The following is a 7,011-nucleotide window of genomic DNA, read 5'->3' as shown; positions in this document are numbered from 1 at the left end:
TTGCCAGGTGTTGGCAGCGCAGGGTCTGCTGGATCTCCAGCAGTCACACATGTTGCATAACCGTGGTTATTACATAACCATTACAACAATGATCTTAAATCCCCAAAGAGAAGAGAATTGGGTAGAGCACAATAGAGCTCCTATGTGCCGATGAAAACAGCTCAACACGACTGTAATCTTCTGTTTTTGACTTTGAGAGGAGACAACGGTGCAAAAAATAGTTCAAAAAGTTAAACAAATCATTGCAGAGAGCTGGAAATGTACAGTACGAGCTCCAAAAGTACACTGACATTATACTCATTCTCATTCCTCCACCTACTTCTACGACAGTGTCCATGCAGGGACGTCCTGCACTCTCTGCTGAAGGACACGCCTGCATGGCGTCTTCAGCCCCCCCCACTGAGATGGTTCATTCATTTCTCTTCTCATCTTCTCATCCTGACTTCTCCACCCACACTGAAGAGCAGCAGGGTAATGGACTTAAAGCAGAAGTAAGGGATATATTTGTGTTAATATAAGTCTTAAATAGTTCTATCTTCCGACAGCAATCACTTACGTAGAGTGTTTGGACCGAAACACGGGTCTGTCAGTCACTCTGCTCTGCTCTGAGCCGAGGAGAAAACTTTTCTCGTATCCTACAGTTTTTATCCAATGAGGAGAGAGAACGGCATGAAGGGCTGTGTGTGCAGCCAAGGGATGCGCGTGAATGTGGTGACGTAGGGACGAGGACTGTTATGGTGCGTTCAAGGAAACTTGTAACTCGTGTTTTTCCGACCTGTGAAGTCATACCAGTTCGATCTGGTACGAGTTCACGGGTCGGAAGTTACGAGTGGCCGTTATAGTGACTTTCACAGGTAAAACAGGTCGGAAAATCACGAGTTGAGGGTTGCCTGGAACGCTACAAAATCGTAAGTTGTGACTTGAAGCTGTAATTTACGGTTTCAAAAGCCTGCCTGGAACGCAGCATTTGCCAAAACGACCGGATCGCTTACTTCTGCTTTAACCTTCCAGGACTTGACACCAGTGTCTCCCTGCCATCTACAAACACACACAGACAGTCAGGGCCATTGCTAGGAATTCTGGGCCCCCAGAAATAATACTAAAGTGGGCCCCTGCCCCCCTTAGACTACGTATGTATTGTCATCTTTTATTTAGCCTACTTTGTTTTGATGCTAATGCAGCATAACTATGAATATTAGTCAGGGTCTTATGCAGAATAATTCAGTCATACAAAGATTAGACTACTGGTTTTTTTTGGGGGGCCCTACTGGTTGCTGGGCCCCTAGAATTATCATCACCTTTCTCCCCTATCCACCTTTTTCCGAACGTCAAAAACGTGGCCTGTTTTGTCGGTTTTGCTCTTCCTGTGGAATTTTATGTTTACGTTTCCATGGTTTCGGTAGTCGCGGTAAATGCATGGATTTTTTTTTCAATGAAAATCTGTAAAACGCATGGATCATCACACCAGCTTTTAACAGTGGATATCACACAAATTGACATCCGTGTTAAAAGCCAGCGTTAATAGATCCATGCGTTTACCGCAACTATGACAACGACTGAAAACCATGGAAATGTAAACGTACAATTCCACCAAACCGGCAAAAACCGGAAGCCGGTTTTGACCATAGATGACGTTCGGAAACTTGTGGATACAACGGCCCTGCTGACAGTGGAGTAGTTCAGATAACACCTCCTCCTCTTCCTCCTCCTCCTGTCTACTCTCTTTTTTTTTTCTCTGAAATTTACTTTAATAATGAGTTTATGGGCTTAAATCAAAGGTTTTATGAATGATTAATAATGTTTACAAAAGCATTACAGGTCAGTTTTAACTAAGGCATTAATATATCTATCAGACTCATTCACGGTGCCTACAGTTTTCATTATTTGTAATATAACCAATTTATTGAAGGTGTTATACATAATAATATAATAATACAATGTAATCACCTCCACAACAATAACAGTCATCGTTCCCTCCTAGTCCTCAGCAGTAGTAAACCTGCTCAGGTGCATTAACCCAAGATAGAGTCACACACTGTATAAAAAGATCTGTTTTAAACCCAGAGGTTTGTACAGTGTGAGGATTAAAACCCGAGCAGCCTCGACTCTCTTTGCAGTGTGCGTCTCCACTCCTCCCACACCGTACAGGACAGATTACACTAAACTCTCCTGTACGAGAGCTGATGGCTTTCTTCTATCTCCTCTCACTGTAGACACTCGGCTTTTCATCAGTTGATACTGAGTCGTATCCACTCAGATGCAGAGCTGTCGCGTCTTCCTGTTGCCGGTGGTACCTTCACTGACCTGATCGATGAACTGGTGAATTGAAGTGACAGAAACAACATCATGGAAACATATCCATTGGGGGATAAGTGATCAGGCTTAAGACGGTTTCTTCAGCAGGAGAGAGCGGACTGAGGTAGGTGTCTCATCGGATTAGCTTCACAGTTTTCACTTGATCCAAACCTTGGATTGTTTTTTTGATTAGTTTTTTTCTAAGAATATATTCACATTTCAGATCGGAGACTCCTCATTTACGTATATCAGTGTTTGGCTCATTACAGCAGGAGAAGGGTTGTATCTATTGATTTTCTCTACATACATGGCAGACAGTAGAGTTTGTTAGTGTTCTTGTATGAAAAAAGAGAAATTACACTTTACTGAGATAACACTACACAGTGTCCCTACATATGACTGGGACAGACAAAAAACCTGGGTCAGTGTGTGTGTGTGTGTGTGTGTGTGTACACAAATTACAGGTGGTTACATAAACAGAGCAGCCCAGCAGACAGCCAACATTCAGCTAATGGAGACTTTGGCTAAAGGCTTATTCACCTGATGTTGTTTCTTTGTTTGAAAGCAAAAGGTAAACACCGTCGCACCTAAGTGATGACATCATCATCTTTACCAGTGAATGAAGCTATAATCAGTCTGCTCTGTCCTGTAGCAGACCATAATCAGGTTTCTTTGATCTGTACTTGCAGCAGCTCTTTCACCGGCCGTCTGACTTGAATCATCTTTAACTGACGTGTTGTTGATGATGTGCAGGACCAACACTTGAACCTGCACAGGACCTGGTCCTCTGGCCGAAAACCAGATCTGAACATTAATATACAGCAGCTGTGACAGCAGCTTTGTCTCTGCTATGTGCTCTCACACACACACACACACACACACACACACACACACACACACACACACACACACACACACACACACACACACACACACACACACACACACACACACACACACACACACACACACACACACACACACACTGTGGATAATGGAAGCTCTATTCTTGGCTGGATCCACTAAATGATTCAGGATGATATTAACGCACATATATTTCACAAAGGGGGTAAAAATGGAAGCAGGTGACAGTGACCGAGATAAAAGGCTAAGAATAGACGAGGGCTCTGTGGTAGTTGGTTAAATGAGACTTAGTGGATTATTGTCATATTGTTGAACCAACACGTTCTTTGACAGCAAGACACCTGCAGCTCCAGGATGGTACAGTAACCAGGTTACCGGTCAAGGAAGTTTATCAGACAAAGTTTGGTTGAAGCTATACAAGCTGGGTCACACCTGTGGGTTGAAGGTGAAGGTGAGCTGGGTGGATGAGGGGGTGGGGGTGGTGGGGGGGGGGGTCGCCTGGAGGAGCTCTCAGCTGTTTAAAACATGCAGCTGAAACGGGTCCATGCCTATGTTCCCACAGTTCTAAGATTTTTCTCAAAATTAGGCCCTATGTTCCCACTGGACTCTCTCTACCTATCTGGACTCTATCTATCTGGCCTGTCTAGCCTCTACCGGGTCTTTTTACTAAACTTAACCAACACTTTTCTTCATTGCCTAAACCCAACCAATGGTGGGACCAAAGGGCTGTGGGAACATAGGGCCTAATTTTCAGTGACAACAAAAGTTAGAAATGTGGGAACATAAGGCTGTGGGAACATAGGAATGACCCAGCTGAAACAGCTTCCTGCACAGAAACAGAAGGTGTAAATTACAACAGGACTGACATTCAAACATTAGAGCTGGACAGCTCAGGTCCTGCTACAGTCTGGCAGAGAAAAAAAAACAGTTTTTCTTATTATTATTATTCATAGATTAGATACAACATATCACAAATGTGAAGAGGAAACCAAAAAAACAAAGTTTCCAAAGTCAAGTGGTCCTCCTCGAGACAAACATTCAACATTAAAAATGTATAAAACTGAAAAGCATCATAAAACAGTTCTACAGTTGTAGTGATGTAGTGGAAGCAGGTCGTTATAGGCTACATTGCTGAAATGGGCCAGTAAAAATGAATTATTTGCTTCTTGAAAGAGTTTATACTTCTACTTCTACTTCCACTAGTTTCTGATGTGGGTTGGTAACATGTTCCAAAAGTGGGGACCTCTGAATCTAATTGAAAACTGAGAGAAAGTAGACCTGAAATAGTGGGACCAAGACTATTTGCTGACCTTGTGTTGAATTTGGGAATTGAACTGAAATATAGAATGAAAACACACTGGAAGTAATTTGTGGACGGATTAACAAAAAATATTTACAGCAAAGATGGGAAGAATGCTCAGGGATTGAAACAAGGCTTGTTTTTTTTGTTTTTTTGGAGGAAGGGGTCTACAACAACAAGGGACACACCTTCAAAGTTGAACCAGTCTGACACAGTCTGGTCTGTGGAGGACTGGAGACCTTTCATGATGTCATCCATTTGTTTGTCAACTCCAGCTTTGAGTTTGGCTTAATGGGTGTGGCCATCTTGGTTTTTTGGAGCCAGAAGAAACGGTACACCCACCTACTGTACACCAGCAACCTGACCACTAACAACATAGGCTTTGGTAAACTTTCTAGCCGGCTGTTTAACTATAGTCTGAGAAGGTAATTGTTTAGGGGGGGGGGGGATCACATATATGAGCAGTACTTTGTGTAATGCAAAATGTTTCAAAAGTATTCTGAGACATTTCTGACATCTTTATCATGAAACTTGTTACTGAAATGATATTTGCCTTCATCCATAGTGCTTTATTTTAAATTTGTTAATTGTAAATCACTTACATTTAAATCATTCTTTTTTTTTTCTTCTTTTTTTTTTTTTTTTTTTTACAGAAGCAAGTAATCATAATATGCTATACATTGATAAAGTCTCAATTTGCTCATGGTTGCACTTCTGATTGGTCAACCAATCAACCACAGAAATGTAAGGCGATATAATGAATGCCAGGATCTTCTAGATGTTGACACCTCAGGCTTAGTTTTCACAGTGTGGAGGGTTTGTATAGTAAAGGACAAGAACTATAGCTGAGACACAGTGTTAATACAGTTAATCACAGACTTGCACAGAGGTGCATGAGTGTCTGCTTCATGAATGAGTTTCCAGTATGAAATCACAAACCCTTACAAGAGAACATTCTTCAATATTCTGTGTATTCAGTATGGGATAGGAATTAAGTTAATGGGATTATTGTGAATGTTTTTCTGCATGTGGGCGAATCATGTCAGCAACATGATACTTGTTAGCCTATATGTTTAATCTTTGTCCTGCAAATGTAAAGGAGAATTCTGGCCATTTTTAACCCCTAAATTGTTTTCCTGATGGTCACCCTGTGTTGGGAGGAGCAAAAAACGAAACTAAAATTGATAAGAGACACCAACTTATATAGTTAAACAGTTGAGCAGTGCAGTGGTAATGTCCAAAATATCTCTGACCGTATATTTTTGTAAAGAAATCATCACAACAAGGAAAAAGTGTTTGTTTCTGTGGCGGGGAGAGCAGGCTCTCTGCGATCGGATAGTAATGTCTTTCCAGGATGTTTCAGAGTTAGGCTATCTGAGGTGAGGGACTACATGCAAAAACACAAAGTTTATACTGTAATACTGCACACTATATGAGTTCAGTAGTGTGTCATAAGGATTCCAGTCATGTACCATAGATATTTGATTGTTTTTTGAGTGTTTGTTGTGGTTGAAGGAATTGCCCCCAAAGGTTACCATTGTTGCTATCCCGAGCGCCGGGTAGCCATGGTGTAACTCTGGTTTGCCAGAATTCATATCTTCAAGGACTAATTTCTGGTTTATTTTCTGAAGAGGTGTGAATTTAGCACTCTCCAACACTCTCCTGTGGACTGGTCTCCTGTTGCCACTTCACTTGTCTCGTCTCAACCCCCAGTCCCTGACCTCGAGCTGTACCTCTGTAGTTTCGGTCTGGGTTCTGCCACGGTATGCACCACAACAACTGTTGACAATGAGTGCATTTGGACTTTCCTGTTAGTTTCTAGACTGGATCCCTTGCCTGTCCCTGACCTACCTGCAGGCACAGAGCACCGTACCACTGAACCTTAAACTGTCATACAGCATGTCTGGGTTTCCTACTCGCCAACCCACCAGCTCTCTGGATCCTTTTCCCCTGGGCAAACCTCCAATTTTCTCCCAAGACTAGAGACTTTTCACCTGTAAGCAGAACTGTGTGCTACTAAATCCAACATCTGGGCGAGTAACGCACCAGTTACAGTCACTTCTGCACTGGCTTCACACTTAAGCCTTCAGTCACTGCAGCCTTCAGTCTGTTTCTATATCCAGTCTATGACCCACCTGACAACAGAAATAAGAGGTTTTAAGGCCTTAGTTTAAAAGTGAGCTGAGATACCCACAGTACATTGAAGAGTGTAATCCTCAGGCTCTCCCTGTTGTATTATTTTTATTTCCAGCACACGGTAAATCTAGGCTGGGCCATGAAGGATCCACTTGGAGCCTTTGAAATGGAACGGTCTATTTGTCCCACTGACACCGACGGTCCTCAGATGCAGGCTCTGAAGGACGCAGCTCCTCTGGGACACGGTTCACTGCTTCCTGTTTCAGTTAGTTGTGTCTCTGGAGAATCAGTCTCATTTGCTTTTAGTCTATTCATACTGGATTCGGCAGAAGATGAGTCAGGTGTCTGAGGCGGTCTTACCTCACAATGACCTCAGTGTAATGGCAGCACCATGGTAGAAACAGCCACAGAGACAA

The sequence above is a fragment of the Trachurus trachurus genome (genome assembly GCF_905171665.1).
Source record: "Trachurus trachurus genome assembly, chromosome: 14".
NCBI classification, from domain to species: domain Eukaryota; kingdom Metazoa; phylum Chordata; class Actinopteri; order Carangiformes; family Carangidae; genus Trachurus; species Trachurus trachurus.
Note: the sequence above shows the minus strand (reverse complement) of the source record.